The sequence below is a fragment of the Candoia aspera genome, chromosome 8 (assembly GCF_035149785.1).
Source record: "Candoia aspera isolate rCanAsp1 chromosome 8, rCanAsp1.hap2, whole genome shotgun sequence".
NCBI classification, from domain to species: Eukaryota; Metazoa; Chordata; class Lepidosauria; order Squamata; family Boidae; genus Candoia; species Candoia aspera.
In genome coordinates this window covers 64,345,820-64,364,122 of record NC_086160.1, presented here as the reverse complement: position 1 = coordinate 64,364,122, position 18,303 = coordinate 64,345,820, and positions in this window count along the sequence as shown.

Here is an 18,303-nt window from a genome sequence, read left to right as displayed (position 1 = left end):
TTGCCCAGACTTCCTTCTGGTAGGTGGGCATCCATATAAGTTTGCTATATATATAAATTGGAAAAATACATTACAGATGGTGGTAAGTTGCAATCTGCTAACTCTAGTCAGTAAAAGTGACTACCAAGCTTCAGCAACAGACTGAAGATCACTCACCAGATGTCTTAATTACAATTTGTCAACCTCTTTTTCATTAGCCAATTAATTTTTTTGTGATGTCTACTGAACACCTAAGACTGCACATGTATGATGTTCATGTATGATGACTGAACTTGATATGTATGAGCCATACCCATCTTTAAATTAAACTGGTTACATGCAGCTATACTCTGGAAAAATACGATTTTCTTCCATCATTTTTATTTTCATGTGTTTTAATGTCTTCCAGAGTGAAACCATGCAAGAAGCCATATACCTCTTGCGCATTTCAAAGAGCCATAATTTTAAAAAGCACTTATTTTTCTTTCCTTTCCAAAACAGTGGTCCTGAGAATTTCTGCAGAAGAAACAGCATAGGTGTGATCTAAAAAAGTATTTTTTTTACATGACAGTTCAACTGTTTGAACACTAGGATTCTCAATAGAAAAAAGTAAATAAGAGTACAATTAAATGGTGGAAATGCTAAATAATGAAATGATAACAAATGGAGAATTTAAAATATATATATATCTAAAACCTAGAGGATTTGTGAATCTCTTCATCCTTGAAGAGGCCAGGAATTTCACAAGACAAGATTCCAGACTCAGAGTAATTCAACATACAACATACAAGCAGCCGAGTCTTTCACATCCAATTTGCAGAATACACTGACATATGAAAAGAAGACGTGCACGTGTGGGCTTTTCCCCATTTGCATCTACTATGGCAAAATCATGCCCTGGCAATATTTATTTTTCTGCTATATCTCCATTATAGTGCTTTCATCTTGTCTCAGCCATGAGTCAGATCATCCTTACCTTTACTAGTGTTAAAACAGTATTTCCTTCTTAGGGCCCAGAATTTTCTGATTACCAAGATCCAATCACTAGGGATGAGGAGCTGTCACAACTAAGCCACAACTTCCCTTTCTTTTATCATTGCTTGCTATCTTACAATTTCCTCATGTGAAGCAACCAGCAGCTGTTGTGAATTAACAGGGTCTGTATTTGCATTTCTAGGATAGTATGGATCAAAGCCCCTCCCATTTGTCTTCCCTATAACCCTGTAAAACCTACCCTGGGCATTACGAAAACCTTGGAATGATACGTGTTTAATGTTGTCTGATAAGTGAGATTTCACATCCCTATCTTAAGAAGTCAGAATACATAGTACTTTAACTCAAGAATGGAGAAGGGCCCTGTGACAGTTGATTCTGTTATTTCCCCTTCCTAAAACTATTCTGTTATTACTCTTCCTAAAAAGAGAGGAAGCCAAGTGAAGGAAAGTTGCCCTTCCTAAAATTCAGGGCAACTTTCCTTCACTTGGCTTCCTCTCTTTTTCTCCCTTGTTTCTTGAGCAACCAGTTACAGCTTCAAACCCAAAGGCACACACAGTGGCATACAAATCATGATTTGAGTTATATAACATTGGCAAAATTTTATTCATGTACAAGTGGAGAAGAAATGGCAGATTTTCGGTTATCTTCTTAATCCAAGTCAGCTATTTCCACTGTATTTTTTGCTGCCCAAGGAACCAAGCCTTGAACAGCTATTGAAGGGATGATAAAAGTCAATACGACTCCACTGATGGCAGTAGAATGTATGCAGTGATTGATCTCCAGCATCAGTGGAGTTTATACCAAAATATTAGAAAGCGTTAAAGTAAGCCAAATTAAATCTCTTTAAAGCTCCGCCCAATTCATGCATTGATTTGTTCAAACCCAGTTCAGGCTATTTGGGGAGGAATAACCATTCCAGTCTTTTTTCTTTGCAATGTAGGGATTTAAGAAAGGGTTAAAGGAGAAACAACATCCAGATCTAGTGAGCAAGGGGTGCGAAATGCGCAGAAAATATACTTTTATTTGGTTATGAAGAAATATACACGTATTTTCCACAAAGTCAGATTCAGGAGCTATGTATCATCCCAGCAAACAGCAAATGTTGAAGCCCCTGGAAAAGGGAATTCACTTTAGCGCAGTAACCACAGTTTGCATGCTGGAAGCTCCTAATGGAAGCCTGGGAAACTCTAGATTTTAAAGAACATTTGGGTAAAGGGTATAGAATATCCCCATTCTGCCTAAGGCCTGTGGAGACCCAGCGCCAATCAAAGTAAACACTTTTTGTTCAGAGGGACTCAGAGCCTGCCTGGTATAAGATGGCTTCCAGTGGATTTCTTTCTGATTTCTACAACATAGTTTTGATATGACTTTTGTAAATAAGGAATATAGAATGGCAATGGCTGAGTGTTTGATCCTTCTTAGCCATTTCTGTTTAATCATGATTTGTTAAGGAAACCATAATTGATTGATTTCATTGCACCAAACTCTAAATTAGTGGTTACCAAATCACATTGGCTGGATTCACTCATACTGTTAGCAGATCAACATGTGAACCAGATTAAGATGGAGTGGAATGTGTGAAGCAGGCCGATAACTGTAAGACTCAGAGCTTGCTTTTGAACGCAGAAGGGAAAAAGATGCAAATACTGTCACTGTTGATAGTTGGAAGGCAATATTAGTTCTCTGGATTCACCAGATTGAACATGAGTCTTAAAATCGGGTCAAGAGAGAATGTTTTTATCATTTTATGTATTAATTTTAAAATGACTATACCAAGTCCCATTAATATAAATCTTGAAGCTGTTTACAATTGCAATTTAAAAACAATTAGTGAAAACAATTAATAAAACACATTTCATAAAATACTAAAATACAAGGTAAAATTAACAACATAAAGATCAAAATAGGAGAAAGTAAAATCAATGATTAAAAATTAAAAATCACAGCATGATTAATACATTATTAAAGGTCTAGGAGAATAACACTACCTTTGCCTAGTGCTGAAAAAATAATGAGAGCCTGGCATACTTCATAAGTCAGGGTTCAAAGTCAGGGGACCACTGAAAAGCCTATTTTAGGTAGCCCCTCACTGCACCTCAGCATGAGAAAACATCCAGAGCAGGCTTATTGAAGTAAAGAATGCCTCTTTTCAGGAAGAGGCATTCCTCAAATACTGTGATCCCAAGTTGTGAAGGGCTTTATAGGCTAGCATTTGCACTTTGAATTAGGACTGGAAACAAACTGGGAGCCAGTGAAGATCATAAAGATCTGGTATGGTGTATTCTTTTCTATATATATATATATATATACACACATTTTTTAATTAAAAAAGAATTTTACACAAGATTAAAAAACGACAGAAACTTAGTTACAGAAACTTACAGAAACAGAAAAATATAAAAAAGAAAAAGAAATAAAAGAATAAAAGAAAGAGTAAAGGGCAGCAAAGGATAAAGAATAAAGAAAAAAAGATACTTAAAAAACAACTTCCCATCTTTGCAGCAGTTATAGGCATGATTGTTACCATCTCCGCTCTCCCAAATTACATATCTTGTTTCCTTTCTTCCTATACACAACCCTTCTTAATCAGTAAATCCCAAAATCACCAATTCATTTTTATCCATTTTCAGCAAAACGTCCATAAAGGGTTTCCAGTCTTTTATAAAAGTTATTGTTCTTCCCCCCTTAATGGAACAAGTCAGTTTAGCCATTTCTGAAAACTGTACCCTTTTCACGATCTATTCCTTCACTGTGCGTATTTCTGAATCCTTCTATCTTTAAGAACCGGTATGATGTTTTTGGATCATTCATACGTGTTCTACATACTGAATTCCAAGATTCCAGGTCATGGTTCTATGGGTGCTAATGACATGGATTGTGTGACCAGGAAGAGGACAAAGGTTTTCAAAGTAGTTCCACCCTAGCAAGGTCCAGTGCTGACCCTGACATCTCTACACTTCAGTGTAAAGAACCTTTTATCTCCAAATATTTGGACTTCTTTCAAGTTTTTGGAAACTTGTTTTTCAGAGTGGGGAATTTATGGCTGTTCAGATATTGCCGAACCACAGTGCCAGTGACTTCAGCCAATATGATCTGTGCAGAGGGATGCCGGGAAGGGTGGACCTTGGGATTTCCCATTCCTCTTTCATTAGTTCTTACTTGAAGTTTGTGTTTCCCATTATATTTTATTTGCTTAACTTTTGTGGTGATTTTTCCATTTCAGGGAGGATGAGTTTTGAATTGACTCCCTTCTAAGAAGGAAAGAGGAAAGAGGAAAGAGGAAGGAAGGAAGGGAGGAAGGAAGGGAGGGAGGGAGGGAGGAAGGGAGGAAGGGAGGAAGGGAGGAAAGCTGAAAATACATAAATACATCTTCCCGGGTCTGGATATGGAGTCTGGCCCACTTCCTAAACCTTACATTATCAGCTCATATACAGTTAGTAATACAGTTAATAGGCAACTTTGCTCAGGCCTGATATACCTAGAAAGAAACTCATATGTCAGACAATATTAATATACTGTAAATTGTAGCAACTGAGAATAATAAATCCCTGGGCTTAGTTGGAAGGAAATGCTCGAAACACTGACTGAATAAAGGATTCCAGTATATAAGGAGACTGAGATCATGATTTTGGTCAAAGACCGGGCTGCCAGACCTCATCTTCAAGGTGCTTAGATTGATGGTGGTTAATTAATGACGTTTCCAGAAGGATTAGCTGCAGACACAGGTGAGCAATCTTTCTCAATGAGATACAGGACTTTGCTTGTTCTTTATGGACATGTGGTTCATCTGCATCTTGAAAGCTTGGAGGCCATCCAGCCATCCAGCCAACCACCCAAAACCTCTAACCTATCTGGGGATTTGGATTGCACTCCTGTCTGCTTCTCTTTCCACCCAGTTAATGGATGTCAACATCAACCAGTCTAGAGTAGTTTAATAGCACACAGTAATGTTTACAGACAGCTCTTACTGGTAGAGACTGGTGATTTACTTCCAGAAATCATTATAAACTTGTTATTCTTAATTGGCCCCATAGCTTAATAGCTTCTTGGCCACCAGTAAGTCAATAAAGCATAGCAAAAAAAAAAAACCCCACCATCAAAACAGCCTCAGGCTTAGGACAGTCTTTGGCCAGGGACTGAGCAAAAAATGGGATGGTATCTTTAACAGAATATATAAATTCACATTCCAAGCAACATACATTTTCTTGATGAATTCAACTTCCATGACATTTTTATATGGACTATTGGATATTTATTTGATCTTAAGAAGTTTAGATTCATCGAAAGAAAAGAAACATAGATACTTTTGAAACATAATGATGGTAAGATTATTCTGCTATATAGCTAAATGCATGTCTGGAATAAAGACACATAAACCATGAAGCCATCATATATAACTTGTATAAAATTCTATAATCATAACAGTAATAAAAAGAAACTTGAATTCATATTATTTCACTAAACATGGCCCCAGTGGCATCTGGGGCAGAGGGAATAAAAAATGTCAAGATGGTGTTTGTAGCACATGACTGAAACCGTTTTCCTTTGTATGTGGGTGCAACATCAACACCCATACAAAAGACACAGGGCTGCAATCACCCTGCCACAACCATAATCCTGATTTTTTGACACCCTCGCCCCACACACAAACACCTCCAGCAGTGCTGAGTGGCCAATTGATAGATCATGAAGCTGGGATTTGACTGTACTCTTCTATTCCAATGCAATAAAAGTTTTTAAGCAATGATAGATGCAGATATATAGGTATACTGAGCTGTATTATCATCCAGCTGATTGGATGTGTCCAGTGCAGTTCACTGAAGATTAATACAGAGTCCACCCCAGCCTAGGAAGGGAAACTCAGTTCTTCACTTTGTAAAGCAAACTCAGTGACTGTACCAAAAAGTTGGGTTGAATAAATCAAAAATAGGCCCTTTGGCATTTGACTCAATAGCAGGGTATAGCAATACAGAAGCCAGAATACCAAGAGGCTTCGACAGCGATTTGGAAGGGAAGATACTTATTTTGTTGGTCATGGATGCCCTTGTGCCAGTTGCTGGATGTCTTTTTCTAGGGGTTTGGCAGAGGAAGATGGAAAAATGCGAAGATGAAGTGTGACCTGTTGTTTTGACAGGGGCTGCTCCTCTGCTCATGGTGGAAAATAAAAAAGAAAAACTAGCAGCTTTTATAAGGCAACAAAGCATATTCAACTAGGACAGAATCTATTCATCAATTTGCACAGCTGATTCCCAATCCTTTCATTGCATTTGTTAGTCGATAACAGGATGCAGTCTCTGCTTTCTGACATCAAAAATTCATCCAGAATTTGATATTAGGTTTGTTTGGTATATTTATTTATTTGTTTGTTTGTTTATTTTATTAGATTTATATTACCACCCCTCTCCCCCAATGGGGGACTCTGGGCAGTTTGCAATAAAAAAGATAATAAAAACATCTAAGGTAGCTGCATATCATCATTAAAAACATTACGGTGCTGAACTGAAAAAGGATAGTACAATTGTATTTAAAAAATGGATAACTTCAAATAATTGTGATCCTCATGGAAAACAGGAAAGAAATGGAGTTGGAAAAATACATTATAAAAACAACAACTCCAAAACCTTATCATATTGATAAAAATCTTCCTTGTCTCATTGTCAAAAAGATAGAAAGAAAGACTCCCTAATTTAAATATGGACAATATCAACACATACCAATAACTTATTGCTGCAGATCAGGTATATGTTTTTCCTTCCAGCATGGTATGATAATTTTGTTATCCCAACCTGATGATCAAAAAAATTTATAGCTCCCAATATCTTGATAGATTCCAAGTATTGGGGACAGAGCCAAGATGAACATATGAACTGTTAATACACATGATATTTACCATACAATTGACCAGGCAAATAAAACTCATTTTCAGAAAGATGTTTGCCATGATGTAATTGCTTGAAAGTCAGAGGAATTAATCAGCTTTGTACGTTTGATTAAAAAAATTATCATGGCTTTCATCCCACAAGTTAAGCTATGGATGAAGAAGCGGTTTCAGCAGTCAGCCCTTCAACAAAGGCCAGGTCAGGAAACACTCAACAAGTTTGACTAAGACTAGACTATATGGGATATAGCAGTGTTTGTCAACCTCAGCAACTTGAAGAGGTGTGGACTTCAACTCCCAGAATTCTCCAGCCAACATGTTGGCTGGGGAATTTTGGGAATTGAAGTCCACACCTCTTCAAGTAATTGAGGTTGACAAACACTGGGCTATAGTAACAGCATCTTGAAAGGCTATGTTTTCCCTTCCCTCCTTCTTATTCTCTAATCAGGGTGGAGCCCGTCCAACTTTCTTTCTAATACTTTCTCTCTTTCCTTACAGCATGCTTTTGTTTTTATAACCATCTCTGAATATTTTCTCCAAGGCTATCTCTGTGGTCCTCTACACCAGCACTGCAGGTGTCTTGACCTTCTTCTTGGTCTTCCTGCTTTCCTTGTTACTTTGCCTATCACACTAACCCATATTGTGGTTTATTAAGTTTTGACTTAACATATTGTGGGAACCCAGCCATTGCGGTTTTTAAACCATGTTTTATTGCTTAGAGTGTTATAAAAACTGAGCTAATGGTGGCTTAGCCAACAAACTATGTTTAAGCATTTAATAGCTAGTGCCATGGCTGAACCCAGTCTCAAAAATGAAAAGAAGGGGGATAACCAATTCCAAGTTTCTTCTACTTAGCCTTCGGTCTTGACAGAAGAACAAACAAGATGATTTTATGAAAATCCCCTGACTTCTTCTGAGATTTCCTAATCTATTGAAAGCAAAGATGCATCTTCTTATCACTACAGCAAGCAGGGCTGCAGCTCATCCTGTTCCTGCCTGGAGGAATGCAGAAAATCTTAAGAAACCAGGAGATAAACCTTTACCACCACTGCCATTATGGAGGCAGGGTCTAGCCCCAGGATCAGCTTTCCTGAATTCAGCTACTGGGAGTCTGCAGAACTCCAATTTTCTAAAAGAAGACAGATTAGCCAACCCCAAGTCCTTTTTCAAATGCTGTTCCTGCAAAAACTGATAAACTTTTCAAACAGCACCTGCTGAACTCTCATAAGATTTAAGTGATTCCACCCATGTTTTGCTAGATCTTACTACAAAAACACTAAAATTTCAAAGATCTGGCAGTCTCACAAAATTTCTGCCATTTCCATTTTTTGTTTTGTTTTTTGTATTGAATCAAACAATAGCTTGAACACCTTTTAAGCATTCTTTGGGCACCATTAAGGGCTGTTGTAGGTTCTACATTATTGATCCAACTACTCCTGGGATCAGTAAGACATATTTAATATCCAATTTCACTTTCTTCTTAGTTTTATTTGAGCATTTTTTTATATTAAGCAGATGATTTATTTGACTCAACCCTAAAGTAGCCTGCTTGCCTTCACCTCTGTAGAGTTCTACATAGCTAGTTACAGTCCCAAGAAGTATCGAAAAGAGGAGCAGGTATACTAACCATTCTTGAAATGCAAGGGGAAAGATCAAAACTCATTCCTATGGCCCAGCTCTGCAGCAAAGCTGAGTGGGCATTTGAGAGAAAGAATTACATTTCAGAAGATGGAGGATCGCAGTTTGACTGATTGAAGAAGCTTATATAGGGAGTCCTCGCTGAGCGACTGCCTTGTACAGTGACCATTTGCAGTTACGACAGTGATGAAAAAGTAACTTTGCAACCAGTCCTTGCATTTATGACCTTTGCAGATCTGTAAAGCAAAGGAAAGCTGAAGTAAGATCATAAGCACAGTTGCACTTTCACTTAGTGACCATTTCGCTTAACAACCAAGTTGCTGGTCCCAATTGTGGTCGTAAAATGAGGACTATCTGTATCAAGGATTGCTGCCCTTCAGATAGGCCATTTTTGTTGTGAAACATAGACCTCTGAATTGTACCTGGAAAGACAATGGAGGCCAACCAAAATGATAAAGCACAGGAATTATATTCTCCATATGATACGGGTTCTACTAAGGGCCCTCTCTGCTGACACTTGGACAGACTGATGCTTCTTAGAATTTTTTACAAATGTAATTCCACACTGAATGATTCTGCTGCAATTGGAGCTGGAGGTCAACAGGACATGTCAAATGACAGCTAGATCAAAACTCAACAGAGAATGGTGTAACTGGTGCATCGCACAGGCCTTCATGAGAAGAAATACTAGATCTTGCCCTCATACTCAGTTTTGCATAAATTTGTGAGAATTTTGGTAATAATTATAAGTGGAACAACACATCAGCCATCTTTGATGTACCTTCCCACACCCATACTTTCTTTTTCCTGTTGTACATGCAAACTGGAATTAAATAAGCTTTCAGGAACAGGGCAGATGTATTTCTGAATCAATCAAGCTTTTGGTAGAAGCATTGCAATTATACACAATCATAGTCTAGGTTACCAATTCATGTCAAACCAATGATCACAACACAAAGCCTATGCATGTTGTGGTCTCTTGTTTAACCTCCCTAAAATTACATTTATAGACTGAGGGAGAAACCGATTTCTTCCAGTTAGCCAACTGTCATTAGAGGCTGCATCTCTCCTTCCCAGACTATGGACTTCAGCAGGAAGAGAAAGAGACGTCTGTTCGGCATTTCTTCTCCTCCCTTCTTTTGTTACAAATCTAAGTTTATAGATTATTTGAAATGCATAAACTATAGCTAAGGATATAACCTCATTCATATGCCTCAATTTACTTGAATTACAGTTCAAAACAGGAAGAAAGCAATGTTAATTACATTCCACCTAAGAAACATATGTCTTGTTCCTGCCCTCTCCTAAATGCGAGAGGGAGTTCAAAACACATTCTGACTTCTGGTCCAGCTGGGCATTTCATTATTAGCTTCTTGGATTTGGAGATATTTTTTTCTCTCTTTCCCTGTCAACCAATCTGAAACCATTTCAGTCAGGCATGGCTTGATTTTTCCTGAAAGAATATGTTGCTTCTTTAGATTTCCTCAGTGACAGTAAATCTTTTCCTCAGTGATAGTAAATCTCCCCTTTCTACCATTCTGAGCTGCACAAAGGGAAGCTGATCTTGACTTGACTTTTCACCTCATCCTTTCTATATCTATTAATATTGTATTATTATCATTATTACTATTATATTTTTTTAAAAACCAAGCCAGGACATAAAGAATTTGAGCAAACAAGCAGGAAACTACTTATGGATTGGAACTTGATGGAACTACACAGAAGTCCCTCAGCATTGTCTCCTGTCTGTTCATGATAAGCAACTGCATGCAGTGAACTTAAATACTTGTAGAATACAAACTGTGGTTCTTGTGTTTATGTCTGTGTGCATTCGGTCACAAATATACCCTAATCTCACTTGTCCACTTATACCTCAAAGATAGGATTTTCCGTAACAACAATGGTAATTAAAAACCCTGCATGTCTAGAATGCAATTATATGGTTAGCATATTTTTATTTATTCAACATGTCTCTCCTTGGCTTTTTACCCCGAGCTTCACTGTGACCGTAAATCGGTACAGTAAAAACAAGAACAATGCAAACAGAATTAAGGATGACATAATACAATGTTTCATTGTTGCTTGGTTGGCTACTTCCCATGTATGTGCAGCTCTGAGGTGTCTCTGAGGTCTCGCAATGTGTCTGTACTATCTATAGCATTCCAGACAAAATTTAACGGCCTTGTTTTTTTAACCTACAAAGCTTGGGGCTGGCCCACAAAAATTAAATCAGCTCAAGCAGATGTGCAGCCCAGTTCTAATGTAGTATCCACAGACCTTTGCAGAATTCCAAGATTATTTCCCAATCTCCCAACAGTGTGTTATCAAACACCTAAAAGAAGCAGGCACTTTAACGTGGAAAAAAAATTGAGGAGATCTGTCTGTAAGCTTACAGTGTATAACACAAAGGGTGTATAAAAGGGGAAAGGAGAATGTTGCACTATAAGAAACTGAAACCCCTTAGACCCTCAGTGTCATTGCCATTTGGATTTGTTGTGCAGTTTGATCCCTTAGTGTATGCAGTATATGATTCCTAGGTATGCCTTCTCTGTCTTGGCACCTACCATATAAAATAGACTGCCCCCCTGACCCTACTGGTCTTTCAGAAAGCTGTGAAGGCCTGGCTCTTCCCCCAGACACTGGGGCCAGCTGTTAGTTCCTGGAGCTCTGTAATGGATGTTTGTGATAGGCCTCTTCTGAGATTTCTAAGGAGGAAGTCTTGACTTAGGTTTTTGTTGTGTTTTATGATAGATTTTTGTTGTTGTTGTTGTTTCACTGGACTGGTGGGCAGCCTTATAAAAAGGAAGGAAGGAAGGAAGGAAGGAAGGAAGGAAGGAAGGAAGGAAGGAAGGAAGGAAGGAAATCCATCCTCACACGTCCTACTATTTTTAAATTTTAAATAGAAATTTCATCAGCACTACCTAGACCTGTTCCAGTCTGGTTTCAGACTGGGATTTAGTGCTGAGACAGCTTTGGTCGCACTTGTAGATGACCTGGAACAGAGCCAAGATGGAGATTGTGCATCCATCCTTGTGCTCCTGGATCTCTCAATGGCTTTCAGTACCATTAACTATGGTATCCTTCTGACCTGGCTCTGTGGGTTGGGGATTGGAGATACTGTTTTACTGTGGTTCTTTTCCTTTCTCTAGGGCCAGTTCCAGACAGGGGGTAGGGCAGGATAGAGAGATCTCCCTAGGCCCCACCTTTGTGGAGTGGTACAGGGTTTTTTCTCTCTTCCCTCCTTTTCAACATATGCATGAAACCCCTGGGTGAGATCATCCGCTCTTTTGTAGTTTGGTATGATCAGTACATTATCTTTTGAACCTGGGCCAGCTGAGTGAGGCTGTTAAGTTTCTGTCCCAGTGTCTGAAGGCTGTGTGTTTTTTGATGGGGAGGGAACCATGTCACACTCAATCCTAGTAAGACTGAGTGGCTGTGGTTGTTTGGGCCACCCAGATCTGGGGATATCCCATTTCTGACGTTGGATGGGATTGTACTTCCCCATTCAAGGGTGTTGTGCAATCTGAGCATCTTCCTGGACTCATAGCTCCTGCTTGATGACTAGGTGGCAGCTGTGGCCAGGAAGGCCTTTGCCCAGCTTCATCTGGTATGCCAGCTGCACTCCTTTCTAGATCTACTGCAACGCACTCTACATGGGGCTGCCCTTGAAGACCACCAGAATGCAGTAGTGTGGGCAGTAATGGGCATGCCTCAGTATGGTCCCCCTGCTTTGTGAGCTGCACTGGTTGCCAGTGTGCTTATTGGTACAAGTCAAGTTGTTGGTTGTTACCTACAATGCTCTACATGGCTTAGGGCCTCATTACTTGAGGGACCACCAGTCTCCCATAGCATCTGCCCAGCCAATCTGATCTGGCAGGGTTGGAGTGCTCCGGGTTCCTTCAATTAAAAATGCCATCTATTAGGACCCTGGAAGCCTTCACTGTAGCAGTCCCTGCCCTCTAGAATGAGGTCCCCCCCATTATCCAGACAGCCCCACCCTGCTGATGTTTTGAAGGCCATGGAAGACCTGACTCTTTGCTGAGGGTGAATGAAGCCCTCTTTGAACCCATTGTGTGGGTTTGTTTCTTTTCATTCCTGTCTGGTTTTTTGTTACCCTTCCTAACTTCACTCTTTATTTTTGTCTACCACTGTATTTTCTCTTTTTTTTAATGTTTCTTCTCTGTAACTGCCCAGAGGCATTGGGAGTCAGGCAGCAGGCAAATTTAAATAATAACTATAATCATAATTGCTTGGAATTTTTTTTGAACTTTCCATTGTTGAAACCTTCCCAAAGCTGCTAATTGCAACGTGAATCAGGGAACGGATGTAAAGGAGAATGGTTAACCTACCTCAAAATGTCACCGTTCCAATCAGACTGGGTTTTTTTCCTTCCCCACAATTTAAATGTCCAACTTGAAGTTCACATATTTAAAAATATGTTTTATATTTAAATATGTGGACTTCAAGCTGGGATGTTTAAAAAGGTATGTTCTCCTTCAAGGCAAGCTCAACTGCCTGGGACTTCTTGGATGCTTTCAAATAGCTTTCTTGGCCACAATATTGAAGCAGTTTTCACATTTCCTCTGAATTGTTTTTTCAACTTCCCAGTAGCCTGTAGCCTTACTATCCCTGGAAGTCCAACCTTGCTTAATTCTGAGCCTATACAAGACTGTCAGATGCTACTACCTTATTTAAGAGGCTCTCTTTTTACAAAATGTCAATCTCTTTGGACCAGCAGCAAGGTGAATGAACTCAGTTACAGTGGCAATGAGTGCACCATTGGAAGACCAGGTTAGGGACAGAACGTCATGGAAAAAATCTATCTATGTGGTGGCTAAGAGTCGACAATGACTTAATTGTACACAATCATTCAATCAATCAGTAGCAACAACATTCACATTAAACAGTCAGAAGGTATTTTACTTCATTGGTCTGGTGGAGAAAATAGATGCAAACAAAATGGAGGCTGCACATTTTTCCTCTCTCTCTTCTGGATGTGACCAGGGTCAAACCCAGCTCCTCTCTTTGTGTAATCCAATCAGACCTACACTGACCTTCCAAGCTCCCAGATAAAGTCCTCTGAAATTCCATGTAACTCAAAGAATAGAAGCCTCACTCACCTGCTCACAGTACAGCCCAAGGGCAGCCCTAAGAAGGGAACTGCAAAATAGAGAAACCCCAATGTTCCATCATCAGTTGGCCTGATGACCTCAACATTCTATCTTCTTAAAAATGGACTTCCCCAACTCTGCTGCTGCTCCTGAAAGCAACGTTTTGCCTAACGTAGAAATAAACCCAGGTACAGTACATGGACAAGAACTGCCTTGCTTCCTCAAAAGTTGCCAACCAATCAGATACCTAGGATTTCCCACCTTGTAGCCTTCAACTTCTATTTTTGGCTTTCCCATTGTTCGTGTTTCCTCTTTCTTGAAAAGTGGGGATCTAACAATCATTGCAATAAACATGGTTCTTCCTCCTCATTGTTGTGCTCTGTACTTCTGAATTTTCCAAGACACTGGACCCTTCTTCAGGTATTGTATCTGTTGAAGAATGATTCAGACAAGGTAGAATAGGTTCAAAGAATGGCAGCAAGGATGATCACAAGACTGGAAGAGAGACTGAAGGAAGTAGGAATATTCAGCCTTGAAAGGAGAAGATTGACAGGAATATAATAGCACTCTTCAGATATCTGAATGGATAAAACACTGGAGAACATCAAGATCTGTTCTCCATCATTCCAGGGTGTAAGAACAAAGTAAAGGCTTTAAGTTATGGGAAGGCAGAATGAAGCTGAAAGCTGGGGCAGGGGGTGGGGAATCTTAATAGTAAGAGCAGAGGAACAAATTACCCAGAGAAGTGGGAAGCTCCCCTTTATTGGATGTGTTCAAGCAGAAGCTAGACAGCCACCCATCATGGAAACTTTAATCTGGATCACTGCAATGAGAAGAAAGTTAGACTGAATGGCCGAAACGGGCTTTTACAGTTCAGTGACTCCATGCTGCTGCTGCTGCTGCTTCTTTAAACAATGTCTTTAAAACTGAGGCCCAGGGTTTGATCCCAGAGATTTTCTAACATATTACCAAACTGTGAATTTAAATGTGATAGAAGAGAATAACTATTAAACACATACTAGAGAATAATTACATGGATTATATTTAGTTTAACTAATCACTGACCCCGCCTGCTATTTTTTGGAGTGCAGTTCCCAGCAAAGCACTCAAAAGTGCCAAGCAACCTTCATCGTAGAAGGCTCTCTCCACCTGAACCTTCTTAGCAGCTCCACCAGATTAGGCCAAGGCGATTCTGAGCATTCACCTCAGCAATTCTATTATTTCAAGATGACTAAGGACATCAAACAAAACATTGGCTCATAGTTATGAATTGTGCACTTAAGGAGTGTACAGATGAATGATTTGTCACAAAATCAAGCCTATGGAGATACAAAAAGAATGTGTGAATGGCATTTTCCAGACACAACAAGGAGGCATCTGGAGCAGGGTTGCCTGGTTTAATATAACCCAACCCCAGCTAAGGAAAAAACAAGCATTGCTCATCTCAGTGTCCAAAAAAACATAATTAAAAGAAAATCAAATGGTGACAGAAAATACTTCTTCGAAGTGTAAGAAAAGAACTAAGTGATAATTAAGAGCTGGACTGCACTTTTTACGGCTATGTGCCAGACTGGCATGTGGACCATAGCTCCTCTGTCTGTGACCTAAAGTTCAAGTATATCTAAGATAAACTCTGCTACTTGCAGTATCTTTCTCCCTTTAATTATGTCTTATAGTATCTATCCACAAAAACATATACCACAATAAGCATGCAACATTTTAAGGTGACACAGGAGTCTTCCTTGTTTGGATTTGCAACAGATGATCAAGGTTATCCCTGCAGACTTTTTAAAGTTTTCTTTCTGTGGAACTGAATAGAAATGATCCAGCTAAAATTAAATACTTTTTTATGAGATAAGTATATCTATGTTATAATTTGTAATTTAAGCATATTATGGTTCAAGCAATCTTCTTCATATTTATCTGAGAGCAAATACAGTGCCATGGGTTTCCATCAGACTTCCTTCTGAGTAGATATATATGAATTTGTAAAACTTCATTTTTGTTGGACCCAACTTCTAATTCATTAAGGAAACAGTTCCCTACGTAATTCAGTAGGATGTCCTTTTTGTTGATTCTTATGATTATTGTGATGTCTATGAAAAACAGTTTTTGAAATGCTTTGCAGCCATAACTTCCGCTGAAAGTTTTAGATGCAGTGTTTACCTTGTGGCCAAGTGTCAGCTAGGATGTTCCAGTGAAATCATAAGTTTATTTTTATTGTAGCTGTTCAGACTTTTCTGTGTGTAATATGGTGCTACACCCATAAGAATGTTTCCATTCACACATAAATTCCAAAAAAGACCCTTGGAATGCACTTCCATTAGACTACTGAAAAAACATTAGGAATATGATCTGTTCCTCCTCTTCCACAATTGCTGGAAAACTAGTTGTAAGCATGAATACATAAGAGATACTAACTCCGGAAAGATAAAAACCTGATATATCTGTTCAGATTATAGATAAGAAATTGCACTGCAAGTGAGCCCAATTTGGATTAGCTACTTTGGGTTCTTGCTTGAATAAGAAGCTGGAGTATAGATTAAATATATAAATATGGAAGCTAATTCTCAGCCATAATGTCATTAGTTTTGGTTTAGTATGTTGGTTTAATATCCAGGTTTTTTTCCTAAATCATAGTTTATGGCTTAGCTTCAAATCAAATGAGTTTACTTTGAACTTTCAAGATTCATTAGTTCTGAAGTGATAAATGTGTGTCTAGGCAGGATCACTGCAGATGACATATTTCATGACTAAATGCTCCATAGGCTACATCCCCCTCCACCCACTTTTTCCTTCAGCAGAAACCTTGTAGGTCAGTGAGAAAGGTAGTCTAGATCTCTCTTCCCTGAGGAGTTTTGAATCTTCAGGGATTGTTTTTTTACCTTGTGTGCTATGAAGGACTGTTTATTTACCTTACCTTATCTTCCTGTAGTCTCAAGTGAAACTGCCCAGATATAGATTTATTACTATGCCTCAGTGAGAATTTCACTCCCCATTCAATGAGATTCAATGAACAAGCAGTCAAGGAATACGCCACAGGCTAGCACTTGGTAGAGCAGCCATGAAGTCCTTGGAAAAGATATTCAAATGCCATGATGTGTCTATACCCACAGAGATCAGAATCATGTAAGTTATAGTATTTCCTGTGACACTCTATGGAAGCAAAAGTTGGACTTTAAAGAAAAAGGATAGGAAGAGTATTGACGTCTTTGAACTTTGGTGTTGGAGAAGACTCCTGAGTATACCATGGACAGCTAAGAAAACAAACTGATGGATCATCAAACAAATCAATTTCATTCAAGGCACAAATGATCAGGCTCAAATTATCTTACTTTGAACACATAATGCAAAGACCTAGATTTCTGAAAAAGGCTCTAATGCTAGGATGGTGGAAGGAAAGTGAAGAGGATGACCAGCAGCAAGGTAGATGGACCCAGAGTAGCAGTGAGTGCACCATTGGAAGACTTGAAAGAACAGGTTATAGATTGTCATGGAGAAAATCTATCCATGTTAGAAATCAAAAACAACTTGATGGCACATAATCAATCACTCAATCAATTCAGTGAAAAGCAGGCCTCAGTCTAGACTCTGTATTTCTAAATTTCTGAGTAGGAATGCATTCATCCACATGTTCCCAGCAAGAATGATATTCTCTGATATCAAACTCTGCTTTTCCCCAAGTTTCCCTTTTTCCTCAATCCTCTTTAGGGTTAATGTTCTGTATTTTAGGTGGTCAGGGAAAACCTGGAGAAAGCCCTACTCTAGCAAGAATCTGATAAACTGACAATACAAGAATGGAAGGACTGTTCTTAACAAAGCTATAGTATTGCTTTAAACTGAAGTCCCTTTCTTTGAATACTGTACTTTCTAAATCCCCCCTTCCCTCCACTGCCCATTCATTTGTCAGTGCAAAGACCCTCAGGCATTGTTTGGTGGGCACTATCCACTACTCTCAGTGCATGTAGGAGAATAGTATGAGAATAGTAATCCATATTTATTGGGCAGAATAGAACAGAATTCATATCTGGCCATTTTCAGATGTTCTTAACTAGCTCTTGAACCCTCATTTCTCCAATATTTAGCTGGCCCTGACTCCTGCTGGCCTTTAGAAAAGCCTTAAAGACATGACTATCCCCTTCAGCATTGGAGCTGTGTTGAGTAGGTTCCCATTGGGAAAGTATATCAATGTGAGCCAGGTTGCCTATTATTATTGTTGTTGATTGCTGATAGTTGTTTTTATCATACTTGTTTTCTTGCAAGCCACCTAGACTTGCATTGTTCAAGTTGGGTGGCCATATAAATTCTTTAGATAGATAGGGAGATGGATGGATGGATGTTGATGGGATCTCAGGGAGTAGTAGGCCAATGCATATGGGAATGTATAGGTTGGGGAAGATCCCATGGAAAAACTGTTTAGGCTGCAAGTGAGGAACTGCATGTTTCAATATTCAATTAGGGTGCTGAGCTGAAGGAATTCCATGTGTATGCTAATTGCCAAGGAGAAAACAGATCTGTAACCCATTTTCTCTGTGCAGAGAAAGGTTTTGCTAGTTTTTAAATGATTCATGTAATTTCCACACCTGAGGTCTAGAGTAATACAGCCCTGAAGCAGTTTTACGTGTGATGGGATAATCATTAGGAAAGCTTTATGTTAAGACACAATCTGCTGCTCTTTGTAGTAGAAGGAACCAATGCTTG